Source organism: Lygodium microphyllum, chromosome 6, assembly GCF_053477565.2.
Source record: "Lygodium microphyllum isolate KBCC chromosome 6, Lygodium_microphyllum_v1.1.10, whole genome shotgun sequence".
NCBI lineage: Eukaryota > Viridiplantae > Streptophyta > Polypodiopsida > Schizaeales > Lygodiaceae > Lygodium > Lygodium microphyllum.
The window spans coordinates 100,040,321-100,055,239 of NC_141140.1; the positions used below are offsets into that span (position 1 = coordinate 100,040,321).

Sequence of the window (14,919 nt, forward strand, 5' to 3'; positions counted from 1 at the left end):
GAAGACTAGGGATGAGAAACTCAACTGGCATAACAGCGTCAGTACCATAGGTGAGTCGAAATGGAGTCTAGCCAGTTGCAGTCTTGAAGGCAGTGCGGTAAGCCCAAAGGGCAGCCATAAGCTTATTATCCCAATCAGAGCGTGAAGCAGAAACAGTCTTGGTCAACACATTAAGCAAAATCTTGTTGGAGGACTCAGCCTGGCCATTTGCCTGAGGATAATATGGAGATGACTTGCGGTGGATAATAAGAAAGGTGGAGAGCAAATCCTCAATGACTTCATTCAAAAAGTGAGTCCCCTGATCACTAACCAACTCGATCGGGCAGCCAAAGTGAGAGATCACCTATTTCCACAAGAATTTAGCTGTTGTACGAGCATCATTCTTACGGGTGGCACGTGCCTGAGCCCATTTTGTCATATAGTCTGTTGCGACTATGATGTGGCGTGCTTGTGAATACTGAGCAGCTGGAGTGATAGGTCCTACAAAGTCAATCCCCCATTTTTCAAAAGGTTGTCTAGCAATGATAGGTGAAAGTTCCATCTTGTCCTTGCGAATAGGAAGTTTGGTACGCTGGCACTCATCACAATGCTTAACAAAACGTGTCGCATCCTTGAACAAGGTGGGCCACCACAACTGGGCCTGTAAGACCTTACGTGCTGTTGCCTGACCATCAAAATGTCCGCCAGCAATGCCGCCATGGGCTTTCTGAAGCACACGCTCCAGGTCATGTTCACAAACACATCGTCGAAGAAGACTGTCCTGCCCTAGTCGATAAAGTTGACCAGCAATCATCTGGTAGGGTCGGGTCTTAATCAACAAGCGAGTGAGACGAGCTTTCTCAATGGGCCGTTCAGGAATTCCATTCTCTAAAATAGCAACAATATCATCGGGCCAATGAGGTGTAAGATCAGCCTTGAGCAGTTGGGCCTCCTGTTGAAGGCGAAATAAATGGGCATCGAGTAAATTATCATCAACTCCTGTAGCCTTTTCTCCACTGGTTAATCGAGACATGTGATCAACCATGTAATGCTGCTTCCCTTTCCGCACAACCACAGAGAAATCAAACTCAAGCAACAACAACAACCACCGTGCAATTCTGCCTGTGGCACATGGCTTGTTCACAAGATAAAGTAGAGCTTGATGATCAACAAAAAATGTGAAGGGAGTGGCAAGCAAATAATGCCAAAACTTCTTAACTGCATAAACCATTGCTAAACCTTTCCGTTCAGTGGTGGAATAATTCATCTCAGTCTCAGTAAGTTGCCTGCTTGCAAAGCTTACTGGAAAGTCCATGTTATGTTCACCAGGTTGGCACAAAACAGCTCCAATGGCAATTTTGGATGCATCAATATGAACATGGAATGTGATTGTCCAATCTGGGGCTCGTAAAATGGGTGCAGAGACAAGAGTCTTCTTCAGGGCCTCATAGGCATCCTGGCATTCAGCAGTCCATGCCCACACAACCAAAAGCTTATAAAGTGGCCTGGCAATGGCAGCATAGTTTAGAACAAAGCGGCGATAATAGCCAGTATGCCCAAGAAAGCATTGAATACCCTTCGGATTGGTGGGAGGTGGAAGCTCCATAATAACCTTGATCTTGGCTGTATTAGTGGCAATGCCATTCTTGGACACAACATGTCCTAGAATGATGCCATGCGTGACCCAGAATTGACATTTCAGGGGATTTAGAGAAAGCTGATACTGCCGACATCGTTCAAAGACAAAGCGAAGTTTGGCTAAGTGCTCGTCCCAACTGGTGTGGACACAAAGGTCGTCAACATTGACTTCAAGCCACTTACGCAACACGTCTTTAAAGATGGTGCATATCAAGCATTGAAAGGTGGTGGGTGCATTGGTCAGCCCAAATGGCATGACAATATAAGCAAATACGCCCCACTCAGTGGCAAAAGAAGTCTTATGAGGGTCATCTGGGTGAACCTGAACTTGATTGTATCCAGAGAATCCATCAAGGAAGCTATAAGTCTCCTTCCCGGCCACTCTCTCAATCATGTAATCTGTATAGGGCAATGGATAGTGATCGCGTTTGGTCGCTGCATTGACCTTCTTATAGTTGACACATACTCGAATTTTGCCATTCTTTTTTAGGACCACGACAATGGGTGATACCCAGTCAGTATGCTCAATCTCATAAATGAATCCTACTTTCTGCAATTTGTCCAATTCCTCCTTCACATGCTGAGCATAGCGAGGATTCATGGGATAGGGCCTCTGTTTGACAGGTTTAGCATCGGGCCGCATGGGAATAGTGTGAGTAAGTACCTGAGGTGGCACTCCTTTGAAATCTGTGTAGTTCCAGGCAAACACGTTTCGAAACTCCTTGAGCAACTGGATGAGCGCCTCCTCATCTTCCTTGCGTAAATCCTCAGCGATAAAGGCGGGTTTAGGCGATTCCCCTTCCTCAGCAAGGTCAACTTCCTTTACTTTTGCAGGGCCTTCAATAGACTCACTAGTTGCACCCTGGCGTTTGGCACCAAGCATAATGACAATCCGATCCCCTTTCTTGAATCGAGTAAAGCGTTTAGGGAGATCTTGGGGCTTACGTTGAGAGCCTGTGTCAGAGTCAGGGTTCTTCGGAGCTTTCTTAAGATGCATCCTTCTCAAGTGAACCGGAAAGTTCATCTTAGAGCGTGCAGCTGGGGTGGGCTGAGGGATTTCAGGATCAGAGTCGGTACTAGCATCGGACTCAGAATCAGACTCCTCTGACGTCGGTGGAGCATCAAAAGGGAGGTTGTCTGAGGGCTCGGTAGTAAACAGATCAGGGTTGGAAGTGGGGTCAAAAGTATAGGATTCCAGCTGTGCATAGTCCATGGCTTGCAAGTATTCCAACCATTCTAAATTGGATTTAACACGGACCAGGCCAGCATCAATGTGAAAAGTGGGGCTTTTGGAGGGTTTTTGGTCAACTGTCATTTTCTCAATGGTTCTTCCATCAGAGTCATAGTCTACATCAAAATCGGTATCACTTGCATACTCAGTCGGGTCATCTTCAAAGTCACCATCCTCTTCTGTGTCCGAGTCATCCGGAGGCATCATGGAGACAAAAAGGTTATTATGATAATCGAACAAAACTTGATGAAGTTCAGTCCAATGCCATACGGGACACGTTAAAAGCTCTTCAAAGATCAGTAGGTTATCCTCAGCCACATTCTTGAAGGCTGGTCTCCATGAAAAGAGGAGTTTACGGAGCTCAAGGCGATTAGTAGGTACACGGAAACCTTTTGGCTTAGATGTGCATGATGGTCCAGCATGCATCATCAACAACGGCATAGAAGGAAGTTCATCAGGAATATCGAGCTTGTTTACAGGGGCTTCCTTAAGTCTATGTCGACTCAAATGTTCGTTAGCTTATTTGTACTCTCCTTCTTCCGTGAAGGGAAACTCCAAGGTAGCAAGAATATGAAGCCAGTCCTGCTCATCTTCCGGACATGGAATATATTTGTTTAAGGGCTTCTGGGTTGGGGGACAGATGGTGTCACCACGCAACAGGCTGGAGATAGCATCTAGGTCGACTGAGGTAATCTTCCAGCTATCCATTTCAATGTGTACAGCCTTAGTACGATTTCCTAAAAAGACTAGACCATTGCCCCAATCTTCAATGAGTCGTGCATTACGCATCCAGGGTCGGCCAAGCAATAGGTCATAGTCAATGCCTTTCATGACTACAAATGTGACACAGAACTTAACACTAGCGATCTTCACCGGCCAGTCCTTCAACACGCCCAAGGGTCGGACCTTAGAACCATCGGCGACGGTGAGATTAAAGTGGACAGGCTCAATTGGAGGGTTGCCCCACGTCTTAAGTACTGCTTGATTCACGATGCTGACACCAGCTCCAGTATCGATAATGCCTCTTCTCGTGGAATCACCAAGTGCTTCCACAGGGAGTACTGCATGTTGTTCAACACCCTCCCAGAATGTAGCAACTCCAAGAGCTCCGAGGACGGGGGTAGGAGGGGAGCGAGGCAATGGATGTTGGGGGTCGTTCTCAATAGGCTGGGTCTCGGTGCTTCCATCAATCCAAGTCTTGAATGTTGTCCAAATGGTAGGATTGTTCTTGAAGAGCATGCCCAATGGGATGGAAACACCGGTAGAGGCTAAGGCAGCTAGCAACCCAAGGCCTACTTCCTGATACTGTAACTTCCTTGGCTGACCTTGGGCAAGTGGTTGTGCACCAAGGTCGGTAGCGGGTCGTCCAAAGGTGTTAGGGCCAATTGTTGAGGCCAAGGGAAGTATGCTATTGATGCCATGTGGTTGCAAATTATCCTTGGCTTCTTCAGCCCTAATCTCAGCTTGAGCCTCTTCCACCCAATTCTTTACTTTGCTAATCAACTTAAGTTGATGCTCAGGATCGGGGTATTCACCTACTTTGGCTGAAGCAACCATTTCTGTGTGTGGAGCAGACATGGCTTGCTCAGCACTCGAGGCAACTGCGGGAACTGAAGTCACCCCGTCACTCTTGATTTTGAGAGCAGCACGCTTAGTTTTCTTCTTTGCATTCTTCTTTCCAATGATAGAGCCAGTAGCTAGAGATGGGCCAGGGATACTGACGCCACCCTGCTTAGCTTGTGCTCGGGTAATGGCATTAATCGGAATGGGAATCACATCCTCATCTTTCAGCATTTCTACTGCAAAGAGAGTCAAGGGAACAGTGGGAACAATAGCTTTGCTAGAGCTAGCTTTCCGCTTCGGGCAATCGGAATACTTGTGAGTGATTCCACACTCAGGACACCTTTGATCAGATTCGTTCTCCTTTGATTGTTCTTGTTTTTGCGGGCAACGTGTGGAGATGTGACCAGGTTGGCCACAAGTCCAGCAGGCAAGAGTCTCGCGGGGTTGTATCAAGCCGCGCCCTCGACCCCGTCCCAACATCATGATCGGGATTGGTCTATAGTCCATGAGCACCACATTTCCTTCTTCATCATAAGAGACAAATGGGTTGGTATAATCATCGTCCTCAATAGGCTCTTCAACATAGTGGACACGGGGATCACTAGGTGGGTGAGTTATGATAGGGCCCGGAGGCCGTGGGATGCTGGATGGGTTAATGTCAGCTCGAGGAGCTACAGGTCTATGGTTAGGAGGAGCAGGAAGAGCCATCTGCTGAGGTCTGGGGTATGGAAACCCACAATTTGCGTAGGGTGCAGCATAGGGAAGCCGCCAAGGTGCTCTACAAGTAGAAGCTTCGTGACCAAACCGCCCACAATTTGTGCAGGTCCTACTCTATCGAGAGCATTCGGATGGCAAGTGATCACCGCCGCAATGTATGCACTACACCTTTTGTCGGTACGGTCGAGGCTGCCTGAATGAGTCGATCATTTTTAAGAGCTCTTGCTGTTGTTTCATCACATCAGCCATGAGATGCTGAGTCTGGGTGTTTCCTATCTCAAGTTTGTCTCTACTAGATTGGGATTCAAATTCTAGGCTTTTTCCTTTCTTGTCGCGAGTTCTCTCCTTGTGTAGGTCTTCTATGCGGATTGCTTCATCTAAGACTCCATTGAGATTTGCTCGATCTAGCACGGAATTGCTAGCCAGTGCCTCATAGATCTTTTCATCACGGATACCCTTGATGAAAGCCTTCATGACTGCTTTAGCAACTGGTTTTTCAGCTAGTGGGATTCTCTTGTAGAGGCCTTTTAATCGAGACACATAGTCTCTCATGCTCTCTTCGTCGTGTTGTTCAATATTCATGAGTCGGACAATTAAATTGTCCCCGTAGCCTGCCTTGGCAAATCGCTTTATGAAGAGAGTCTTAAGAGCTGCGAAGGAAGCCTTCTCAGCTGGATCGAGGCCAGTAAACCAAGTACGACCCTTCTCGCCCATGCAAAGCCCAAAGGCTTGAGCCTACTTGGCATCGCCTATAAGGTTATTGGCCTCGCAAACTTGCTCAAATTGCTCTATGAAGCTGTATGGGTCGTCGCCAGCACGATACTTATCAATTTGCTTGGCCACTAGGGGAACTTTGGCTTGGTCTCGTTGGGCAGGTGTATTACCCATCCCAGTAAGCAGTGTTTGAGCCATGTGAGCTCCCACAGTGAGCAAGTCGGTATGATCAAAGAGCCTGCGTTGGACGAGGTCCGTTAAAGTATTAGTGGATGATCTTGATGTTCCAGCATTCAGCAACATGTGCTTGATCCCATCCAGTTCGGTTTTCATGTTCAAAAGTTCTTGCTTTGTGTCCATGGTGTGTTCGAGGATCTTGCTAAAAGTACTAGTTCCTTGGTCTTTGAGGATCATGAGTTTTTCCTCAAGGTCTGCTGGGGAGAGTCGAGCACGATCAAAGCGTGCAGCTATTTGGTAGCTATCCAAGGACTCTCGGACATCTTGTGGAAGAGAGTTTAAAAATGTTGCTTCATCCATTGTGAAGGTTGTTGGGACAGTAAGAGTCTCGGGGCTAGGGCTCCGCTCCCTAGGAGGAGAGAGGATCACCTTGCCGTTTTGCAAGCGCATACAACTAAATCAATGAGAGGTTAACCTAGGTCTTAGCAATGGTCCTCAGTGAATGATGGTTCAAATGTTTCAGAACGTCCGAATTGGTTGTTTTGTTGAGTTGTTGAGTGGGAGTGAAAAGTACCTGAAGGGTTCTCTCAATATTGGTCAAATACACACATTCTCTTCATCGTTTCCATTTTTAAAGAAAAACACATGAAGTATGAAATCAAGCTTTCTTCCTTTCAAATACAATGTGCATGGGGACAAGCAATTCCGCCAAGTATCACAACCAGGTCATGATGACAATATGGCAAGTAAGGACGGCACTTGATACCAATACTTAAAGCAAGAGGTTCAAATTTAGAATGTGAGTAAAACAAGTAGGAGTGAAGCTTAAGGCATAGGTTAAGAGACTATGGGTGGGAATGTCAGTGAGAGTTAAGAGAGGATGAGTGAGTAGGGATGAGTGAGAGATGAGTGTGGAGAAGTAAGTGGGGGATTAGTGAGAGAGGAGTATAAGTGAGGGGTGATTGGTGCAAGTGATAATTAGGGTTTGTGAGGGATTAGGATTGGGGTGGTACTAGTGAGTGATAAGAGGTGGTGCGAGTGAATAAGGTGCTAGGTGGGTGCGAATGAGGTGGTGCGAATGAGTATGACCTAGGTGGTGCGAATAAGGTGGTGCGAATGTAAATGAGGTGGTGCGAATGAGTGTGACCTAAGTGGTGCGAATGAGTGTGACCTAGGTGGTGCGAATGAGTGTGACCTAGGTGGTGCGAATGAGGTGGTGCGAATGCGAATGAGGTGGTGCGAATGCGAATGAGGTGGTGCGAATGAGTGTGACCTAGGTGGTGCGAATGAGGTGGTGCGAATGCGAATGAAGTTGTGCGAATGAGTATGACCTAGGTGGTGCAAATGAGGTGGTGTGAATGCGAATGAGGTGGTGCGAATGAGTGTGACCTAGGTGGTGCGAATGAGTGTGACCTAGGTGGTGCGAATGAGGTGGTGCGAATGAGTGTGACCTAGGTGGTGCGAATGCAAATGAAGTGGTGCGAATGAGTATGACCTAGGTGGTGCGAATGCGAATGAGGTGGTGCGAATGAGTGTGATCTAGGTGGTGCGAATGAGGTGGTGCGAATAAGTGTGATCTAGGTGGTGCGAATGAGGTGGTGCGAATGCGAATGAGGTGGTGCGAATGAGTATGACCTAGGTGGTGCGAATGAGGTGGCGCGAATGCGAATGAGGTGGTGCGAATGCGAATGAGGTGGTGCGAATGAGTGTGACCTAGGTGGTGCGAATGAGGTGGTGGGAATGCGAATGAGGTGGTGCGAATGAGTGTGACCTAGGTGGTGCGAATGAGGTGGTGCAAATGCGAATGAAGTGGTGCGAATGAGTATGACCTAGGTGGTGCGAATGAGGTGCGAATGAGGTGGTGCAAATGAGTATGACCTAGGTGGTGCGAATGAGGTGGTGCGAATGCGAATGAGGTGGTGCGAATGAGTATGACCTAGGTGGTGCGAATGAGGTGGTGCGAATGCGAATGAGGTGGTGCGAATGAGTGTGACCTAGGTGGTGCGAATGAGGTGGTGCGAATGAGTATGACCTAGGTGGTGCGAATGCGAATGAGGTGGTGCGAATGAGTGTGACCTAGGTGGTGCGAATGAGGTGGTGCGAATGCAAATGAGGTGGTGCGAATGAGTATGACCTAGGTGGTGCGAATGCGAATGAGGTGGTGCGAATGAGTATGACCTAGGTGGTGCGAATGAGGTGGTGCGAATGCGAATGAGGTTGTGTGAATGAGTATGACCTAGGTGGTGCGAATGAGGTGGTGGGAATGCGAATAAGGTGGTGCGAATGAGTGTGACCTAGGTGGTGCGAATGAGGTGGTGCGAATGCGAATGAAGTGGTGCGAATGAGTATGACCTAGGTGGTGCGAAGGAGGTGGTGCGAATGAGTGTGACCTAGGTGGTGCGAATGAGTATGACCTAGGTGGTGCGAATGAGGTGATGAACGTGCTCTTAAATATAAGAAAAAGAAGCTTTAAAAAAAAAAACAGAAAACGAAAGAGAGAGAGGTAGAGAGAGAGAGAGGCGTGACCTGCCGGAACGCACTAAGAGAGAGAGAGAGAGAGAGAGAGAGAAACGCCGTCAAGCTGCCACCCCTATTGCGTGATGTTCCGCCTCGCCACCTGCAGTTGAACTGCAGTCGCCAGCCAGAAGAAGCTGCCGCCCCTCCAGCTTTACACTACAGCTCACGTGGCAGTCGTCCGTCACCTAGCGGCTGCAGCTACAAGAGAAAAGGACACCGCCCCATCAGAGCTCTCGTCGACTGCAGTAGATGCTGCCCACGTCTTGAAGCACACGTCGCCTTACAGCCACCCTATAGTTGACGTCCAACCGGCGTTCAAAGCTGGGAGCGCCCCACCCACATTCCACAATGGCAACAGGAAGCACTCAGCACACGACTGCTCGCCATGTGGCCATAAACGCAAACAACTGCAGTGTCGACTAGGCTTATGACATGTGTGAATATGATGCTGAATGCCAGTAGCAAGGAGCCAACCTGCAAACACAAACACTGAGAGAGAGAGAGAGAGAGAGAGAGAGAAAGAATATATATATATCTCTTTCCTATTCCCCTACCGACCCTTCTGGCCGACTTCCCTACTTATTCTCGTTAATCCGCTTCTCCTTCTCAACTGCTTCCACTTCCCTTCTCTCCTAGTCTTCTTCCTCAACTTCTCATATTCTCCTACACTTCCTCTTCTTCGTACTCTTATCTTCTTCTATCCCCTTCTTCTTATTCTTCTTATTCACCTTCTTCTTCTTACTCTTGGAACACTTCTCTTCTTCTATCCCCTTCTTCTTATTCTTCTTATTCACCTTCTTCTTCTTACTCTTGGAACACTTCTCTTCTTCTATCCCCTTCACCTCCTACTTACACCTCTTTTTCCCTTCATCTACCTCACCTTCTTCCCCTCTTTCTTCCACTTCTCTTATTCTTCTTCCTCACTCCTTCTTACTTTCTTCTTCTCTTGTTTTTCTATCCTCCTCTTCTTCTTCTTCTTCTATCGTTCTTCTATTTCATTCCTTGCATCTTCTTCTTCTTCTTCTTCTTCTTCTTCTTCTTCTTCTTCTTCTTCTTCTTCTATTCTTCTTCTCTTCTTCTTACTCTTCTTCTTCTAGCTCTCTTCCTCACTACCTCTTGCCCTTCCTTTTTCTCTATTTCACCCTTTTTTTCATCTATCTCTTCTTCTTCCCAACCATATTCTATCTACTTCTTCTTGGCCTTCTTTGCTTTCTCCTTCCTCTACCTCACAAGCCAAGAACTTTAGAAGACGAGTACAAAGGCAAGCAGTATATTTGGTTAGATCTCAGCCATAAACATGTATGTAACCAATGATAAAAGCAAGAACGATAAACCCTCATCTCCCAACGTTCCCACACAAGATGTCCAACAACAAGAAGAGCGCTTTGAGTTTTGAGTTTTGAGTTTTGAGTTTTGTGTTTTCTTGTGTTTTTGTGTTTTTGAGTTTATGGTTTGTGTTTTCTTCTATTCTACCCTATTCCAATCTCAATCCAACAAACCGGTTCCTTCCGATTTGGCCCTTCCTAACCTAGCCGCATGGGTTTCGGAAGCTAGCCACAAACACGGACGATCAGAACCACATCGATCCTATCCACGCCCATGCACAAGCCTCCTGTTCCGCCACACGGTGGGAGTGTGAGAACCTCGGCGGTTGCACCATCCTAGGTCCCGGCAACGGAACCAAAATGTTAAGGCAAACGCACCAACAGTCGGGACTTTGGATGGACTTCTATTCTTTCAGAAGCTGCAACTCACGTTGGCGACAATCTCTCACCTTGTCTCTCACGCTCCACTCTAACTAACCAAGCATTCTCCTCTCCAACCCAAGGAAGCAAGAACACAAGACTAGCTCGAGTTGTAGTGAACTCACCTAACTTACCTTTCAAAGGCTCGAAGATAGTTCCATGACCACGATCAACACGATCCGATGCCGTCGCTTCTTCGCATCCACCACCAAGCACACCAACGAGTCGAAAAGCTAGTAGAGACGACGAGAAAAACAAGAAGACGACGAAGAGCTTCACCTTCCCTCAGTCCCTCGCTCAACACACCTCTCACTCTCTCCCTCTCAGTCACTCTCAACACAATGGAAGCAAGATGATAGAATAGAAAGATTGAATGGTTGCACTGACAGAGCTTCCGCAGCATGAATGTGCCAAAGGGTCAATACAACTGAGACCTCCCACCCTTATATAGACATAGAATTAGGGTTAGGGTTGGGCCCCTCTCTTTTAGGGTTAGGGTTAGGGTTTGCGCCCCTTTTGCGTTTAGGGTTTCCACAACTGTGAATTAGGGTTTGCACCCTCTTTGGGCATCCTACCCACATAGTGGGCTTTAGGCCGGTCAATCCTTGAAACATACTTGAACCTTAGCCTAAATAGACCAAGCCTACACTATTCTAATCACAATTACATGTGCGCAACCCACGCAACACATGTGGGTGCGACAAATACAACTACGGGTGATAAATACAATGTGCACAGGAGTGAGCCCGGCTCTCACAAAATAATACAACCATAATAGTCTGATGATGTCCATGAGTAAAAAGTAATACACAAGTGCCCAAAGTAATACAATGAAGCTCCACAAAATAGTAATCCACCAAAAAATAGTATCCAGCACTTGCGCTTTCTGCAGCCTTCTCAAAATACCGTTAACACTATTTTACCCCCCTTTCAGAGCCAATGGAGGCATCAGATTGGCGGTTTGAGCAGCATAGAGGAAGGTATTTTTTAATGTACTTTTTTGTCTACAAAAGATTTATATTCTCATAATGGAGAAATAAACTGAGAGGCTTCATCTCTGTGAGTATTCTTCTACATCTTCTATTTCTTTGAGCTCCTTCTCTTTCATCTAATCCTCTCCTTGAATCTCCCTTCACCCTATTGTCTCTTACCCCCATGGTAGAATTTCGACCCCAAACGCTCTAACACTGCTCCTAGCTCCCACATATGACTCCACCCATCATCCTATCCTTTATCATGCCGTCGTGCCACTTGCTTTTATGCACCAACATTGCCTCTTGCTCTTCATGCCTTCCTTGACCTCCCTCTGGACATCACTATCTCATCACTTGCCACCTCCCTATGGCCACACCCACCACACTCTTGCCATTGCTACTAGTTGTGGCCTTGTGCTTACATGTGTAAGAGAGCATCAATCAACCTTCTCTATCCACTAGCCTATTCATATCTCCTTGCCTGCCATGTCGACAACTCGCTGTCCATGCATCCCATCTTTCCTACCACTTGCATGTGGCCTACAACCTCACAGCCAAGGCCTTCCCCTACATATCTTATCCTCCTACCATCATCCATGTTACCTTCCCATTTTCCATTCTAGTTGGCCACTCCTACCATGGTGCCAATGCCACACTCCCCACTCTTCTCCATCTTTGTCACTTAGCATTCTCCACCACCCTGCCAACAACTCAATTGGTGGCCTAATGGTCGTTGAATGGCTACCAGGCCCTCCATAGTGTCCTTCTTTTACCACTCAACATCATCTCCTATGGCTCCCCCTTGCCACTATTGCCAGTCACCATCGTTCTCCCCATACCCATCTTCACCTCCCTCAATCTCCACCATGACTAGTGCCTACTTCTCTTATCCACCTCCTCCATGCTACATGCCACAAGCCACCCATCCGCTATCTCAAGTAGCCACTATCATCCTCCAACCTCTTCCCACCACAAGTTTCCATTGCCCTTACCACATAAATACACAAACACACTCATACCCCACCACCCACATTAACACATAAACACATCACACACACCACACCACATGAACGTCATCCCATGTACACACATAGAATACACGTTCCTTTTTGTAGGGGGATATAAAGTAATAACTCATTTCCTTGCAATCATTTTTAAATCTGCCTCTTTTCTCCATTTAAGGGGGGATGTTGGAAGAATATTCAAATATCTTATGTAAGCCTTCCAAAGTCAACAAATATTATCTATTCAAACTCTTCTCATTTATGATCATCTTATCATGTAGCACATACCAAGTGCATATCGTTTTCCACTAACTGCCCACCTTCCACATTGACCTCTTTATGAGGCACGCTTGTATATAAACACTACTTGTACAACAATGAATACAATCAAGCTTCAATCAAGTCTTTTGTTTTCTTGCACTCTTTCATTATTTTCTCCATTTTCTTAGAGTTGGTTTTAGAGTGTGAAGTAGCCTGGGGGGGGGGGGGGGGGGGGGGGGGTTTACCTATAAGTAATCATCTATATAATGTGCATTCAAAGGATATTAAGAAATACACTTTCTTTATATGCTATAAGACCTTAAAACGACTCCTTTTACTTTAGTAAACTTATAGCTTTTTTAAAATTATCAATTAAAAATCTAAATTTTAAATATAATCCTGTAAATTTTACGAAATATAATACCCTTTCTTTTGAACTTATGTAGTATCTTACATGTTCAATAAAGGAATCCTTGAGGAAGCAACAAAGTTAAATATGCATTAGTGCATTTATTCCATACAATTATAATTGCCTTTATTGTTTGAATGTGTCTGTCTTTTCTATATGGTGAAATTATGCTCGCTAACATAAAGACTTGATATGTGCCACATTGGCTAGTGACACCTAATCTAGTGGCTGTAGCACAAATAATACTAATAGTAGCAAAGCAGAAGGAGAAATCAAAGTAGTAGTCACAATCATAGTAGTGGTAGTAGTAGCAGTAGCGATAGTAGTAGTAGGGAAGTTTAAAATTTCCATAAGGTAGTAATAATAGTGATTATTGTGATATTTATGATAACTATATTGCATAGAAGGGTTTTTCTTGCGTAACGTTATTAGTGCTTCCCATTTCGATAAATTTTTTCATAAACAAACTTAGGAAGCATGGAACATGAAACCTCATATTTTTGTGACTTCTTGATGGTTTATTTTTTATGATTCTCAAATTTGTAAGTGTTGTGTGTAAAAATAAGGCACAGTATTGAAGAAAGGTAATGGCAACAATATGGATTCTTTAAGAATAATGCCTAAGCATATTGATTTGTATAGCAATAATGTGTTAACACAGTGCGACATATATCAGGATGTTTTTGTGACCTCTCGATCGATGGATTACTTTTAATGATTTCCAAAAGTGTGGTAGCGACTCTTAATGAGGTTGTAAACCTCGACTGTGTAGCAACGATGTGTCGAGAGGGTGTGACACGAATTAACATGATCACGGCAGTGTGGTGGCGACGCTTTTAATGACGCTATAAACCTCGTCCTTGTCGATGGCGAAGGCGGTCTGGAGCACGTCCTCGGGCAGCGGAGGCTTGGCGGCGAACAGAGCGGGGGCGACCTGGGAGGTGCCCGGGTTCTGGCTGTTGAGCGCGGAGATAGCGAGGGCAGGCTTCTTCTTGTCCGGGTTGATCTGGAAGTGGACGAGACCGCGGGGAAAGACGAAGAGATCGCCCTTGTACAGGGTCTGCTGGAAGAGGGTGTTGTTGGTGGTGGAGACGAAGCCTACCACAAGCGTGCCCTCGGCAAGGAAGAGAACCTCGGTGGCACGCGGGTGGACGTGTGGAGGGTTAAGCCCACCATTGGGCGCGAAGTCGATGCGGGCCACGGACAGGCCTTGGGTGTTGAGTCCAGGGAAGGTGAGGGCCGACGCCAGCTGCACAGCGGAGCCGAGCGCCTTGTTAAACTGGCCTTGCTGGCGAAGCAGAGGAGAGGCGAAGTCCTTGGCCTCCACTTGTTGGAGATTCTTGCACAGCAGACCGTTCACGGTTGTGATTCCGGCCGCCTGCGCCCACTGATCAGCCACGCAGAAGTCCTGCAAGGGGTCCTCATCCGCCGCCTCAGTGCGAGTTATCGGGTCGACGAGCTGCTGCGCCAACGTGATAGCTACAATTAGCATAGCAAGCTTTAGTGATGATGCCATGGATACAGTATTGCGTATGGTGAGTGCAGGACGGTAGATATGAGAAAGCAGGGGTCCGAATGGTTCTCTAGTATCTAGTTAACCTCTTCCGATCAGTGAATACTGTATAAACAGATCACGCTTTTCAGCAAGCACAAATGGGGGTTTCTAACGTCTAGGAATGAACAACTGCTGCGCCGGTGATCGAATGGTGGGAAGATCGAGCCTTCGATTCCATATAAGTAGTACGAGCTAGATGCGTGGATAATCGTCCGTATACCAGGTCATGAGCTTGTTTACCAGGTCCTTCATGCTCTTGTGGATCCAATCACGCGTGGAGGTTTTTCGTCGCACAGCAGGTTTTATCCGGCCTGCATAACATTAAAATAAGAGACTCTACGTTTCAACTAAGTTGTATGCAAAAAGTATTTATCTTATGTAAAATACATATGAAGTCGTCCTTCACTCGTTCATGGAATGCTTCCAGTCGCTCCG

General features: G+C 46.4%; 1 pseudogene; it reads right to left on the minus strand.

Moving 5' to 3' along the window:
- Positions 1-13,740: 13,740 nt before the first annotated feature.
- On the minus strand, positions 13,741-14,445 carry LOC148034866 (germin-like protein 8-2 pseudogene; annotated as a pseudogene).
- Between the last annotated feature and the right edge of the window lie 474 nt (positions 14,446-14,919).